Consider the following 16,480-nt stretch of genomic DNA (forward strand, 5'->3'; position numbering starts at 1 on the left):
CGAGCAGTTAGACCTGCCGAGCAGCATTGTCTGACAGGCATCTGGACACATCTCCAAAATGTATATCTAACACAATAATAAATAAAATAATCCTTGTGAAAAGATACCCTGCAAGCGAGCCTGCACGGGGCCCGTAAGGGGCCACTTAGGGCTGGCTTAAGGGCCCACCGTGGGCTGCCCACACAGGGCCCCAGGGGGCTTGCTCATTGGCAAAGTGTGGGCCCCTAAGTGCTGGCCCTGCATGGGCAGCCCTCACTTAGCCCTCACATGCCTACAGTGGCCCCGCATTGGCCCACTTGGGGCTATGAATAAGCAGCCCTCACTTAGCCCTCCGGAAGCCCCATTAAACTATAACCTCAAAATAACTATATTCTATTAATCTAAAATGTACTAAACTAAGATCTGTATTGTAAAGAAAAAATACAATAGTTGTTCATTGAATGGTTTATTTTCGGCTTTTGTTTACAACAAATCAAAACACATTTGTGTGGACTTACAAAAAGAAAAAAAAATCACAAATGTATACATATTCAAAGTCAGCTCACACACAAAATCCAAACTCCAAATAGTCAAAGGGATTCAAATCAATGATTAAATATAATACAGAACAAATATAAAACATTGGCAAATATAAAACCAGTGTAACCTTTCCTGTCTTAGTCTCCAGACTAAGGGGGAACTGAATCAAGTTCAATTCCACAGCCGAAATTAATACTTGCGTCGGTCTCCGCCTATTAACTTTGGGGTAGAACCCACTTGTATCTTTTATTACTATTTCCCTGTTGCACAATGGTGAATGAACGGTCTCTTTTCTTCAGGCACTGTTAGTTTATTATAACTCCAGCAACATCAAACACGTTTCAAGTTCACTTCACTTCCTCAACTTACTATACAATAGACAAATGCACACAACATACATACATACATAATACACAATACATACAACATACAATAACCCATCTCTCTCCCAGCATCCTTCTCTCACCCCAACCAAATTCTATTGTCACAGACTCCTCTTAAAGGAGACATTTTTTACAATTTTACAACACTACCCCCACTATGGATGGCAATGTATCACAGTTCCACTCCATCAGTGCAGTTACAATGTAGCATACTTCACCAACATCTCAGCAGATAACATGGCCCAAGGCAGACTTGGCTTTTTTTTTAGGTAAGGCTACATTGACTTAGCAAAGTGGGCATATTATGAATCAACTATAAAACAGATTACACCAGTGGTCACTGAACATATACTGGATAGGCATGCTGCACCTCTCTGTTCACCTGCTATTCATTTCAAGTAACATACAAATAATTCAATTCAATTCAATCTTTATTTCAGACTCAAGGTCCATATCACAGACAGCATGACACATACACAACGATAAAATCAAATAACTCTGTTCAGGTTCAGAATAGCAAAGTATGAGAGTAACCATTTGTTTGTACATACTGTGCAATCCACAAGTCCTTTCCCCCCTACCTAAGGAGTTCTGGGTAGACTACCATCACTCCTGGTGAGATCAGGGCATCATTCTTGCCCCTTTTCAGCACATAACTCACCACTAACTATGTTTTTATTTTAAGTCTGTCACCCACTCCCCAACCTCCAGTCACCTGTCAACGGCGAGTCCCCTATACCACCGGCCAGCCTTGAGACTTGATTCTTGAGTAAATACTGCAAAACTGACAGGAATTCCACAATGTTTCTTCTTGTACTCCTCACAACCTGCCCAGTCCTTTCTCATGGCTGAATTCATCTGGAAATATATAAAAATAAATATTTTATGTGTGTGTGTGTGTGTGTGTGTGCATACATATATACATACAGTGCCTTGAGATTCAAAAATTGATGAAATTAATTGTTTTACTCAAAATTCTCCACACTATACCCCATAATGACAAAATAAAAACATATGTTTTTGATTATTTTCCGACATTCACAGTTAACTGTGGGACCTGATAGAGACATGTGTGTGCCTTCCGTGTGTCAGATCAATTTTATTTACCATAGGCAGACTCCAATCAAGTTATAGAAACATCTCAAGGATGATCAGTGCAAACAGGATGCACCTCAGCTTAACTTTGAGTGTCATAGCAAAGGGTGTGAATACTTATGCACATGTGATTTTGTCTTTTTTTTTTTTAGAGGTGCAACCGCTCCTATAAGAGGGTTTAGGACCCATCCGTGGTGAAATTTGTTTTCAGTCGTGAAAATGTGTCTTTCGCTGTGACGCCATGCTGTGGAAAACGCGCCCATAGGCTGATAATCTTCACACACAGTGTAAAGTGCTGTGATTGGCTAGCAAGATGCATGATGAAATGAATAACTCATAAATATCACCGCTCACTTCACACTGGATGTGATTATGTTTTATTCATTTGCCATAACATCTTAAACATCTATTTTATTTTGTCATTATGGGGTATAGTCTGGAGAATGTTGAGTAACATTTTTGAATAAGGCTGTAACATTGTATGTACACTGTATGTGCAAGCAGAGTGTGTGTGTGTGTGTGTGTGTGTGTGTGTGTGTGTGTGTGTGTGTGTGTGTGTGTGTGTGTGTGTGTGTGTGTGTGTGTGTGTGTGTGTGTGTGTGTGTGTGTGTGTGTGTGTGTGTGTGTGCGTGCGTGCGTGCGCGCGCGCGCGTGCGTGCGTGTGTACACACACACACACACTCTAACATATTTATACTTTTACCTAAGTATTCATTGTCAAAGCTTACTCTTCCACTGGGGCCTCACTGCTAGCTGGCAGACTGTGATAGGGCTCCTTTTGTCCACCCGCTCTGTCACTTGAATTACGCAGCCACACCCTAATCTCCTTCTCAACATCGGAATCCTGAGGACTTGGATGAATGCGTTACTTTCTTACAGCCTCTGAAACATAAAAACAAATAGGCTTATATGAAACAATAATTTGTGTAGGAAGCAATTTCTTATTCGTTGCTGTCGGGCAGAAACCTTGTATCAACATCCTTTAATCTTTTTTTGTTCCGTTTTTGTAAATGAAAGCTCTACTTCGTCATACAACATGTAAACCCTCTGTTAATTTAACTAGTATAATCCAATGGACACAAATAGTCCATTTGGGTTACTTGTTAACTACAGATTTTACAATGGAAGCTGCCATTCTTAGGTTACCTGTTAAAGCGTGTTGTGTGGGAAGCTACTCCAAGTGATTCATTCAACATTATGGTAGTCCTGAAAAAATCTAACACTTTGTTTGCAGACATAAACATACATAAACCATGCTAAATCCAGATGTGACGTGTGTGGGCATTCCTGTCCATGATCTCCCTATGTATCTATTGGTGTTATCAAACATACCTGCTGCTGATAGAGAGCGTCTCACAGCAGGGGGTACGGCCACAGGTGAAGGACAGCTTGCAGGTGGAAGGTGGCTCACACTCCCTGTGGGCAAATGATGGTGTATGTCAGCGGGTGTCCAAACATATTTTTCAAAGAGGGACATATAAGAAAATATGAAAATACTTTAGGGTCGACTGCATCTCCTGTCATACTGCACCTTTGGACCATGATTAAATCACATACAAATGCATCACATTACAACTATTTAATTTAACTACAGTGCGACATCAATAGCCGTTTGTCAAATGTAAATCACTCATCTGTACTGTATGCATGCACTGTGTTGCTATTATATTTACAGTCCAATAAATTATCTTTCTTCAAATGGCTGTGTAGTCAAACGTAACCAGGTGTGAAAACGTCTTTACAATTTTGTTTAATAGAGCACCGAAGTCTGACGTCACTGCCAGTAGAGGGCCAGTAGAGGGCGCTGTTCCAGGGTTCGTGGCTTTATTTTTTATGTTGAAATCCCCATTTGGGAATCTTAGATCACGTCATATAAGAACTGTGTTCCAAACATAAACACACCACCCTGGCGTTTTTGTCAGGGGGGTGGCTCTGCATCGTTTATGATATTCATTCATATTTGATACAGCCTGTTTCTGCCGAAAATGGAATTAAAGGTAGGGTAAGTGATTTTCTTTGGTTGAAATAAGTGTTAAATAGCTCTATATTCTGATAGTACTCATTGCTATAGAGTGTTTGTTCAGTTAAAGGAATCTCCTTGTCTCTCCAGCTCTTTATTAAACACAAAATACATTTTCGTCTCAGTTTTAGTTTCATTTCCAATTTTTTCCAATCAGGATAGAGAACTCAATCAGGATATAGATTAAACAAGTGAAATTTGAAGTGATGACAAGAAATGAGCAGAAAAAAATGGAACTGGAACACTATAAAAATGAAGCTTAAAAATGGGTACTTTCTCCTGATTGGCTGAGATTTTGAAACCTACCTAAAAAAATATTTTCTGTTTATTAAAGAGCTGGAGAGACGGGGAGACTCCTGTTACTGAACAAACACTCTATAGCAATGATTACTATCAGAATATAGTGATTTAACCTTTTAACAAAATACTTTTTGTTTTAACCAAAAAATATCACTTACCCTACCTTTAATTCTGCCTTAAAAGTCTTAAGAACTACTACTTCCGGGTCTGAAATCACTGTCCCCACAGCAGCCGCGTTCATGGGAAATGTAGTCTTTGGGTTGTTTGACTCGTTTCTAGTGTTTATATTGTGTTACTCTTTGGGTAAATGTGTACATTTACACCTTCAGTCAATGCTTCATATCCATATGAGTAAAAGCACCAGGGTGGTGTGTTTATTTTTGGAACACAGTTCTTATATGAAGCGATCTAAGATTCCCCAATGAAGATATCAATACAAAAAGTAAAGCCATGAACCTGCGGAATCATGCGCCCTCTACTGGCAGTGACGTCAGGACTTCGGTGCTCTATAGCAGCGGTTCCCAAACTTATTTAGCTGTGCACCCCTTATTACATCCTGACCTAGATGACGCACCCCCCCGGGGCGTCATCTAGGCAAACCAATTAGGTTGGTTTGCCTAGATGGCAGGTCACGCACCCCCTGGGGTGCGCGCACCACAGTTTGGGAACCCCTGCTCTATAGAAATGGCATTTCTTTCAGTTAAGATTTTCTTACACATTCTGCTGAGAAATAGCCTATCTGCCCAAACTAATTTCAATACACCATCATGTCAATGTATGAATTAGGCTGCAAGCCTATGGAGTTATGGAGGGTATGGGGCTGGGCTGTGTAGTTTAACTTAAAAAAAGGGTCCAAATCCTTCTATTTTTTTTCAAGCGTTTGTTTTAAAAGAGCCGATCTACAAGCCCCTTTTCAAATAGCCAATGTATATGAGGTTAAAGTGCCTAGACCGAAGCTATACCAATCTTACCTGCTGACAGTTTGGACACCAGACAGACAGACAGACGGACGGGCGGACGACTCAAGGTGGTCAACAATGCAGTCTCTCACATACAGGCGGTGGTCAAATAAGACTCCCTGTGCACAAATGATGGATTTATTGAGCATTGAAGGATCTACAACAGTGGCTCTCAAATGTCAAGCATTATATCCATGCATTCAGACCATGTGCATTTTGTCAATATATCAACAACAAGCTAAGGCAGGGGTCTTCAACGTTTTTAAAATGTTTTATATACAAATATTGTATAATTATGTAGGCCTATAAAATTGTGATTCATGTGTATAAACATACCATGTTATTGTGCATTCAATACTAAGCAATTAAAATAATAGATAGATTAATATATTCATGCTTTTAATTCAAACATACATGTACAAGGTACAGTGAGTAGGGTGGCTATGTACCCAATGTGAATACTATCAACAATCTGTCAATTGCACAATAATCATGTATACAAGCTATTCAAAATAGATAGAATCATAATTTATTTTAAACATAAATATGGAAAATATTAAAAAAATATTTAAAGAAAAATTGACATTTTTGAAAAAAAAGGTCTAATTGTGTAATCAAGCAACAATTTCGCGGACCCCTGCAGTACCTCCGTGGACCCCCTTGGGGTCGCGGACCCCTGCAGTACCTCCGTGGACCCCCTAGGGGTCGCGGACCCCTGCAGTACCTCCGCGGACCCCCTGTTGAAGACCTCTGTCTAAGTTTTCATTTTATTTGTGCTCTTTCTCACACACACAGAGTGTGTGTGTGTGTGTGTGTGTGTGTGTGTGTGTGTGTGTGTGTGTGTGTGTGTGTGTGTGTGTGTGTGTGTGTGTGTGTGTGTGTTAGACACATTAGCTAAACATTAGCCTATACTATTCTACTGAAATGATATCTGAATTTGCTAAATGTACTCAAATACAACCCCAACACAACATCACACTTAAACTATAACACATTTGCTGTTAAACATAATTATTAATAATTAAAAACTCACCTTATAGGCAAGCAGTAGGCTAGTAGTAGCCTATATTATAAATTATATTGTATATCCCGCTATCATTTCTTGAAATTATTGTCATAAAATCCCTTTATCGAGACAAATGAAATCGCTAAACAACGTGTCGTGATCATAGAGTTGGGTGGTGACTCCAGACAACAGTTGTTATCAATAGCCTACAGTAACAGTAGTAGGCTAAAGTCTACATAAATAGTATTTCTGTGTGTCAACACTCACCTAAAATGTCTGCTTCTTCTTCTTCTTTCTTTTATCTTCTCTGAAGTCGGTTAATAATTATTTGAATGAAACCAAAGTAACGCAATTTGTCTAACTGTATTTAGAAGTGAGAGCGCAGCTCGAGTGGCTCGAGCGTTTCATTCTCCCCGCTCTGGTCACTGTTGCCAGATTCTGTGAGAGAAATAAGCAGCCAGGTCTATGAAAATAAGCCTTAACCCTACATTGGCTATTTGAAAATAGCCGATCTACAAGCTCACAGTGCGTCGCATTTGCAACACGTTGTGAGCTTGTAGGTCTGCTATTTTCAAAAAGAAAAAGTTAAATATATTTGTAATATTATTTGAAACAGATGGGGGTCTGCGGAAAAATGCATTAATTTGGGCATCCTTGACATGCAGATGTTTGAGAACTGGTTTAAACAATAAATAAAAAATGGAAGCAAGCCCAAATAACTACAAGCAACTTCACAGAAAAACAAGCCCAAAGTCGCTTATAATAAGCAGATATGGCAACACGGTTCACAACCCAGAATGCATTGCGTGTAAAAAACAACAACAGATCTACAAGCTCACAACGCGTTGAATGGCGACCAGATGTAGATCTGTAGATCTGTTCATTTTTGTAACCATAGCACCGGTCTGTTTTGGCATTCAGGAAGTTGCCATATGAAGTAAATAAGTTATTGGATGCATGTTGTCATAATAACAATAATAATAATAATTATTATTATTATTATAATTAATATAAAAACAATAATAATAATAATAATAATAAGTGTAATAATAATAATAATTATTATTATTCAATATATTATTTATGTCACATCACAAGAAAAGGACAAGAAATGTAAAATTAAATTTAAAAATATATAATAATATATACTGTATATATACTGGGGGGGGGGGGCAATTGTAATGGAAGAAAATCTTCACAGTCTAATGTTGGCAGGTATGATGACTCCCCGGGATCCAAACTAGTTAAAATAGTAGATCTGAAAGCTCACCACGCGTCCCGGGCTTGTAAATCTGCTATTTTCGAGGCGTTTTTTTTTATTAATTGATGGAATTTCGTCGATTTTTTAATGTATTAATGAAATTATTTTGATACATTTTTGATTTTAGTATTTTTATTGATGAAGATTTTAGATTTTTGAAATTGCTTGGAAGATTTTAGATTTTTGAAATAATAATATAATATATTTTTGTAGGAAACGGAAAAAAGGGATCTTTCCTCGTGACCCATAAAAATGTGTCCATGACCCACAAATGGGTCCCCACCCACTGTTTGGGAAACAGTGATCTAACCCAGTGGTTCTCAACCCTTTCAGGCTGCGACCCCCCAAAATAATCATATTTGAACTGGGGACCCCCCACCCTGATAACTAAGCACTTGGAATGTAGGAGTTGATGCATTACGTTTAGTTTAGACTTTATTGTGAAAATAGCAGATCTTCAAGCTTGTAGATCTGCTATTTTCAAAATGTTTGCCTCTTTCTGATATTATTTGACAATTTGGCCAATGTTTGACCATTTTTTATAGTATAACGTTTGTTGATTACTTTTGATGCAGTAATGTTCATTTTTTTTAAGGTATTAAAAAGGTCTTAAAGGTCCTTAAATTGTCACTTCACTATCATCTGGGGACCACCCCAAATCATGTGGGGATCCCCCTGGGGGTCTCGACCCACATGGTGAGAATCACTGATCTAACCAAACTTGACCAGCTGCTAAGCTGGTCTGTCCAGTGTCCAGCCATCTGACCAGCTAAGTCCAGCTGCTAAGCTGGTCTTTGTCTGTCCAGTGTCCAGCCATCTGACCAGCTAAGTCCAGCTGCTAAGCTGGTCTTTGCTGGTCTGTCCAGTGTCCAGCCATCTGACCAGCTAAGTCTAGCTGGTAAGCTGGTCTTTGCTGGTCAGTCCACCCATTTGACCAGCAAAGACCAGCTACCAGCTTGGCTTTGCTGGTCAGTCCAGCCAGCCAGCTGGCTGACCAGCAAAGACCAGCAGAATCCAGCTTAGTGCCCAGCTAACCAATTACACTGACACACCAGCCTGACCAGCCTGGCCAGCTTGTCCAGCCTGGTATACCATCTAAACCAGCTTAAGACCAGCCAAGACCAGCTAATACCAGCTAAAACCAGCTAAAACCAGCAACCATCATAAGCTGGTTTGTGCTGTTTTTTTCAGCAGGGTTAGAAGACTAGGATGAGTGGCTGCATGTAGATTCAGACAGACAGGCGGAGTGATATGTGAGGCTCCAGGCTCTAGTCTACACAGTGCAATGTTGTAGAAAGTGGAGTGATATGCTGTGTTCTAGAAAAAAATCACACCCTGTGTGAAGTGAGTGGTGCCTTGCTTAGCTTGGCTAACATGTTCAATCAGCCAAGCTAACATGTCCAACGTTAGCTTGGCTGATGGCACTGATGTCACTTTGAAACATGTAAACATGTTTCAAAGTGACACACCTATTTATAGGGCTCTATTTCGTCATGCGTCTCGCTAGCCAATCAAAGCACACCCTTTCAACATATTGTCACGTGTCACGTGATGCTTGACCGATGTTAGCTTGGTGGACACACGGACATACAGACATACATACATACATACGGACACACAGACAAAGCCAGATATAGGAGTGGTTGCCTTCGGCACCACTCAAAAAATAGTTCCAAGTTCAAGAAAAGAGCGGCAAATGATGTGGGAATGTAATATGGGCTGCCCACACTAAAAACGCATGGGGCCCAAAGGTACAAATCTGCTCTAGGCCCTGAACGGACAGACCCACACTGGCCCACTATGGGCTAGCCCCAGCTCAGCCCCAAGTGTGGGCTGCCCACAGCAAGCCCACGGTGAGACCATAGCTGTGGGCATCACCTGGGCAAACCCGCGATGGGCCTGTGCAGGCTTGGTGCGGGCTTGGCATAGCCCTCACTGCCCACACATAGCCTGCATGGGCCCCACAGGGGCTCGCTTGCAGGGTAACATTTTATAAACGTATTTAAACAAACTGCTATAACAGTCATTCGGTTAAGCTTGCAGATCTGGCTGCATTGGCTATTTGAAAACGGCAGATCTACAAGCTCACAACGCATCGCATTGTGACGTGTTGTGAGATAGATCTGCTATTTACAAAATATACGAGTGCTTATGCGAGAGTATTTTCGGAAGTCGGACTCTGGACTGGCGCGCCCGTGCTGCTGTAATCTTTTCATGGACAGCGTGGTCTCCAAACTTACAGTAGTGTGTCCTATATGGAGTTATACAACCTTTTGATTGATTGATTGACATGTTTATTAGGCAAAAGAATGTAAAACAACAAAGTTATTGTCTCCGCCAGGCCGAAGGCATGGTGGAGAGTATGTTTTTGTTTGATTTTCGTTGGTTTCACCAAGCTAACATTGGTCAAGCTTCACGTGACACGTGACAATATGTTGAAAGGGTGTGCTTTGATTGGCTAGCGAGACGCATGACGAAAAACATACCTATAAATAGGTGAGTCACTTCGAAACGTTGCGGTGCACGTTTCGAAGTGACATCAGTGCCATCAGCCAAGCTAACATTTAGTCAGGAGATATTAGCAGAAGAAGTTCCAATCTTGGAATAAATTCCTTACCAAAAATCCTGCTGCTGGCGGAGACTTGTGCTCAGGAACAGCACTTTCCAGTGCAAACTGAGATTACAGCTGAGATCACAGCTGCAACTAACTCTCATTACGCAAACTGAAGAAGCAGGAAATTATTGTCTGAAACCTCATGAAGAAGCAAAGGCGCAATGCCGACAGCAGAAAGCCAAAGCTAAGAAACAGAGACAAAGACCACTTGAATCCCTAAATGACAAAAAATAAAGACGAGCCACAAATGCTGACAACATGACACAGCAAAGATTACTACATTCTCTGGAAGAAAAAGTACAAGAGTCTGTAAAGAACATCGAAAGGAAAAGAAGGCACTGGTCACAGTATTCAATAGAAGAAGGACAACATCAACGAGCAGATTACACCAATAAGAAGAGATGCTACAGATCACCTAAAGAACAAGAAGACGTTCAAGCTGATGAAGCTGGTGCCGCATTCTTAAAGAAGATGTCAGAAAGTGGACCCAATTATGTCTGTTTCTCCTGTGAATGAATGCAGAGAAACAGTGGTAAAGTTAAAACCTGCAAAGTACACAGCAACAATAGATACTGTAAGTCTCCTGGACAAAGACCCAACTGCAATCAAGCAAAACAACACTTGGATCTGTCACACATGTCATCGCTCCATTAAAATGGGGAAACTCCCTCCACAGGCTTGGGCTAACAACTTATTACTGGATGCCATACCCCGAGAACTGCAGGATTTGCACCCGTTAGAGGAAAGGTTGGTAAGTCAACGTATTGCCTTCATGAAACGTGTTGGCTTGCCAAGAGGCAGACAAAAGGCAATCCACGGTAATGCAGTCAATGTGCCATCTGACGTACACACTATCATCAAAGTTCCAATCTTGGAATAAATTCCAATATTTGCTGGCGGAGACTTGTGCTCCGAGGAGCACATTTTCTAGTATTTATAATACTTTTGTCTAAAAGGTCCGACCAAAAAAGTCCTTGCGGACTTGTTTCCGTTGGGGTCCTTGAATTAATTTCATAGACACATATAGTAGCAACCAAACAGTTCAAAAAATCAACATAAAAATACAGAGGAAAAAAATACCACAATGTCCAAAAAAAGCATGAAAAAATAAAACATATATACAAAAAAAGGGGAGGGGGTGGGGTCGTCTGTCTACAGGGAAACTGGTACTAGCTCCTCTTTTGGCCTCCAGAAAGATGGGTTTTTAGGGCTGTTTTGATTTTTGAATGAGCCCAGCGAACTGAATTTTTTGAGGGATGGGGTTAGACTATTCCATACCTTGGTGGCTGTGCTGTAGAAGGAGAATTTGCCCAAATCTGCATTTACAATTTTGAAGACCAGTCCCATTTTTTGTTGTTTAACTCTGTCTTCCACCCTGATCCAGCCTAGGCTGGCAAAGTGAGTGGGAGAGAGGTGGGTCATGGGCAGGGGTGCACATAACTGGTGCGCATGCGCACCCAAAATAAATAACCACATCAGACGACGCGAGGCGCTTTTGCGTACCAACAGCTGGGACAGGAATTTCCAAGCTTGCATGCTGCACGTGCTTGTGTGATTGTTGCTTCGCATCGCCTCGCTGCGTGCACGCAGCCAGCAGCGGCTGTTAGAGGCACTCTTCACCGATGATGAATGCACCGTAACGGTGCAAAATATGCCGTGAACGTCCAAATCTGGTGGATTAAAGGCAGTGCAGCACAGGGCACCAACCTTGGGGGCTTCTCCTAACGGCGTGTGAGGGAAAAAAACGGCGAAAACCCCCCCGTTGATAAAACTGTCCGGTGGGCGACGTGCTGCACCCATCTCTTCTTATTGGTGAAGCTTAATCTTCAGTGAGGAGCAAGCATGGTCAAAAAGGGTCTGAATCAGGGCCCCTGAGAGGGTCCTGAGTGCCTGAGGGTTGACAAAAGAGGAAACTCTGCCCATAAATCTGGTTCTCTAGTTTACTCCTTTGACCACCTTTGTTGCCATACCACCTGTCAGGTATTTGTCAAGAATACATCCCAAATAGGTAATCTCTTCTTTGCTAGTGATGATTGTGTCATCGACTTTGACCTTGAAGTCATTTACCTTCATTTTACTGAGGGAATGTTTGGTCCCAAAGAGATGTGGGGAAACCCTTGTGTCGACCTTGGGCTGGGCTGGGTTGAGGATATAAACCCGACCCTCCAAACCGTTGACCAGCGCAGGTTATTCTTCATGCTGTGGATTAATTTGGGCCACTGCGGGAGATCGGACATTTAACACTCCAAAACACACACCAGCCTTCATCCATTAATGTTTATAATTCATTCATCAATGATCACTCCATAAACGTTCAGATTATTGCCTGCTACTGCTCATTTAACATTGCGTCACGGCAGCCCGTGACTCAAGGGGGAATACATGATTGCTTTATTTTAGTGTAAACTAGAAGGTGCACCGCGCACTGCTCGTAATGGGTTAAATTAATATATCAAACGCATGGTGTGATTTATGACGATGAGATTGGTGTCATTCATGTAGGCTACTTTACAAAGATTGTAGCCTACCATCACGGAATAAAAAACTTGTTTGACCTTAATAACTGGAGACTACTGTGTCCAGTCATTAATGTCCTTTTTCAATTTCTTCATTTCAGACCAGTGTGTGGAGTCCAGACTGCAGGTGAAGATGAACTCTCCAGACTCAGCCAGGGACATTTCTATTAAACAGGAGGAACCTGAAGACCACCCACCCCTCAGTACGTATTGTCACTATACGAAAAATATAATGATAATATGGCCGTAGACCAAAGCTTCTACAACAGGGTTTGTCTGTCACACAGCTCAAGCCATTAAGTGCATGACGTCACGAAACAGAAACACGTGAAAGCCTGAAATGCCTGGTAAAAGTGTGGTAGTAGGTAAAAACTATGAAAACTGATTTTATGGCGTGCCTCTGTAGGGGGTGAGAGGTCTAGAAATGGGTCTGTTAGTCTGCTCTGTGTGAGATAACAGATCTTTGACAATAATTGTGGTTGTAATGGGGACATAGTTAACTCATTGAGTGCCAGGATTGCCAGAAGTATTTCAGAATTGATTCTGAAAAGTGCCAGAGTTTTTTTCACAGAAAACAAAAAGTGCTTAGGAAGCGAGATACAGCCTTTTTCACTTCTAAGTTAAACAAGGAGTGGATGGAGCTGCACACCTTCAGATGATGATATCTTGGGTTCTGACTTACCCCAACCCAACCCTTGATTCTGAATGCCAAGCAGGGAGACATTGCTTCCTATTTATAGTCTGTGATATGACCCGGCCGGGGTATTGAACCCTGACCTCCCAATCTCAGGGCGGACACTTTAACCAGATACTAGAAGGCAGTGCTACTCTGTTGACTCTGAACAAAGAGGATGGCCGAATGGTGCATTATTAATATATGTTATAAACAATACATTAAATGTTTCCAAAAACATTTGAGGTGAGAAATAGACAATGCCGTAACATACACTTGATTCAGCACTGCCTTGTTGCAACATGTGTAGATCACATACTTTAAATCACTGTGTGACTGCTGTAAACATTGAGCTGGAAAACTCGGCTGTGATTGGCTTAGTCACCCAGCCCCTGTTTCACTGGGAATTACATTAAGATTAGCCTGGTAAAGCCCCTCCCTCCGGAAAATCTCATTTCCATTTGATTTCAGGAAGGAGTCTGGCCTGAAGGCTTGTCTGGGCGTTTCTGGCCCGTACACCAAATGGACGAGCCTATCAGCGTCGTCGCTCATCGTTCTGTGATTGACAGCGACAGTTGGCCAATCAGGTGGCGAGTTCGAGTGAGCCCGAATGAAAGCGAGTGCAGCCTGAGTGCAGCCGACAAAAAAACGAACGGTAGCCATTGTTGTTTGTGCGTTGTCTTCACTTCTTACTTTCGGTTTTAAAACGCTCTCAAACTTCTTTTTTGAGGCACGGAATTTACTTTTAAGATATCGTTTGGATAGAATTTAGTTGTTTAACTTCATATATGTGGTCAATTAATCATGACAGAGCCTATTTAAAAAATAAAAATTCAGAGAACCGGCAGGGGCGGGCAGTGACACACATGTATCCGAATAAGGCAACCTATTTTGGGCATGGCCGTCTCAAAAGTCCCGTTGCGTCACATTAGTCTGGAGCTGGTAAAAATGCACTGGCTAAAGTGGGTTGAAGGGGTTGTCAGTCAACGGTATTACTCCCGCCCAACTCCAGCCCACAGCCAAAATTGCAGAATGGGCGATCATGCCAGACTCACTCCTGAAATAAATGACAAATGAGATTTCCGGAGGGAGGGTTTACCAGGCTACATTAAGATATGGTTGCAAAAAGCCATTTCAGCTGGTATTTAAGTGGTTAACGTGGTTGACGTCACTTGAAAGCTTACAGTCTGCACTTTAATAATCTGTACAAAACGTAATAATAAAATGACCATGACTTGCAGCGCATCCTATTAGATGTGGGGGGGGATTGCTTGGCCTATAGAGCGTCGCAGTTCCCGCCCACTTCCAGTTGACGGAAGTAAATACTCAATGCATTTTTCCCATTGACTTTTCCGAAAATATTTATATAAATTAATTTAAGCCTAGAATCAAGCTATCCAGGATCCTGGTGAATCATGACCATAAAACGTTTGATTCTGTGAAAAAACGTTTTTGAAAACGGCAAAACAAAGGGTATTTATTAAACATAGTATATCATATCATTAAATATATTTTTTTTTAAATCACAGAAAAAAAGGTTTCATGGTCATGATTCACCGGAATCTTGGATGGCTTGATTCTAGGCTTAAATTCATTGATATAAATATTTTTGGAAAAGTCAATGGGAAAAATGCATTGAGTATTTACTTCCGGCACCCGGATTCTGCGCAACTGCGATGCTCTATTGGCAGCATGCACAAGACATTTGGCGCTGATCGGTACAGTGGTTAGTGAAATTAGCGCCAGACACAAGACAGATTCACAGACTGAGTTTACGTACATTTTAAACTTTTTAACTTTCACCCAACATGTCAAACATTTGTGTTTGGAGGTGCTTCTGTGTCATAATGCCATGCACTTAGTGGCATGAGCTATGATTGGTCTACTTTGGAGGTGACATACATACATACTGTAGATACAGACAAATCCAGTTGTATATAGCTTGGCCTACAGCCTTAACTTACTCCCAAATCAGAGCTCACATATTTATTGATTGATTGATTTAATACTTTATCAGTCAAATAATGTAAACCGGAGGTAGGCCTACAGTAAAACATATAGACTAAAAGGATAACACAAAAAACACGTTTTAATGATTCAAATAAAATATTAGTTATATCACCCTATTTCATTTATTGGGTAATGTAACATAAACTATGTATTTTGCTATAATCTTGCTAAAACTTTCGAGTCTGCTTTAGAGTCTCCAGAACCATCTGTAACAACCTGTACTTATTTTGTAACTGTTTTGTCAGTCTTTGTAGGTATTAGCTATGTACTGTACATGGAAGATAAACAGATATAAATATTAGGAACCCAGTATTCACTATCATGTTATGTTTCTGCTCCTAGCCATCCTGCACATGGTTGTTTGTAAAGAAGAGATTTCTCCTGAACAGGAGAGGAGCCCCACTCTACTCCACGAGGAACCAGAGCATCCACACATTAAAAAGGAACAGGAGGAGCCACTTCAAAGACCAGAGGAGCCTGTTGGGTCAATGTTGACATTACTAGCAGTGAAAAGTGAAGTTAATGAAGACATCTCTTCACACTGCTCTGAAGTTGAACTTGAACTTGAATCTGATACTGAAGTCACTGAAGACAGTGATGATTGGGGGGAGACAAGTGGAGGTGTCCACACTGGAGAAAAACATTTCCACTGTGAACATTGCGAAAAGAGTTTCATTCGGTCATCTGACATGAAGAGACACCAGCCTATACACACTGGAGAAAAACCTTTCTATTGTAAAAATTGTGACAAGAGTTTCAATGATTCATGTCAGCTGAAGACACATCAGCATGTCCACACTGGGGAAAAACCTTTCCACTGTGAACATTGCGAAAAGAGTTTCATTCAGTTATCTGACATGAAGAGACACCAGCGTATACACACTGGAGAAAAACCTTTCCACTGTGAACATTGCGAAAAGAGTTTCATTCAGTTATCTGACATGAAGAGACACCAGCGTATACACACTGGGGAAAAACCTTTCCACTGTCAACATTGTGACAAGAGTTTCCGTGTATCACGCCAACTGAAGACACACCAGCTTGTCCACACTCTCCACACTGGAGAAAAACCTTTCCAGTGTAAACTGTGTAACAAGAGTTTCAATCGATCAGGTCATCTGAAG

General features: G+C 41.2%; 1 long non-coding RNA gene across 1 annotated transcript; it reads right to left on the reverse strand.

Annotated features, from left to right (window-relative positions):
* Positions 1 to 2,731: 2,731 nt before the first annotated feature.
* On the reverse strand, positions 2,732 to 6,687 carry LOC311053573. Its single transcript, XR_014601646.1, has 4 exons — positions 6,550 to 6,687; positions 5,289 to 5,395; positions 3,330 to 3,413; positions 2,732 to 2,879 (listed from the first exon to the last, which is right to left on the reverse strand). It is a non-coding gene; the product is annotated as an uncharacterized lncRNA (long non-coding RNA).
* Between the last annotated feature and the right edge of the window lie 9,793 nt (positions 6,688 to 16,480).

The sequence above is a fragment of the Gymnoscopelus microlampas genome, assembly GCF_963454915.1.
Source record: "Gymnoscopelus microlampas genome assembly, chromosome: 10".
Classification (NCBI taxonomy): domain Eukaryota; kingdom Metazoa; phylum Chordata; class Actinopteri; order Myctophiformes; family Myctophidae; genus Gymnoscopelus; species Gymnoscopelus microlampas.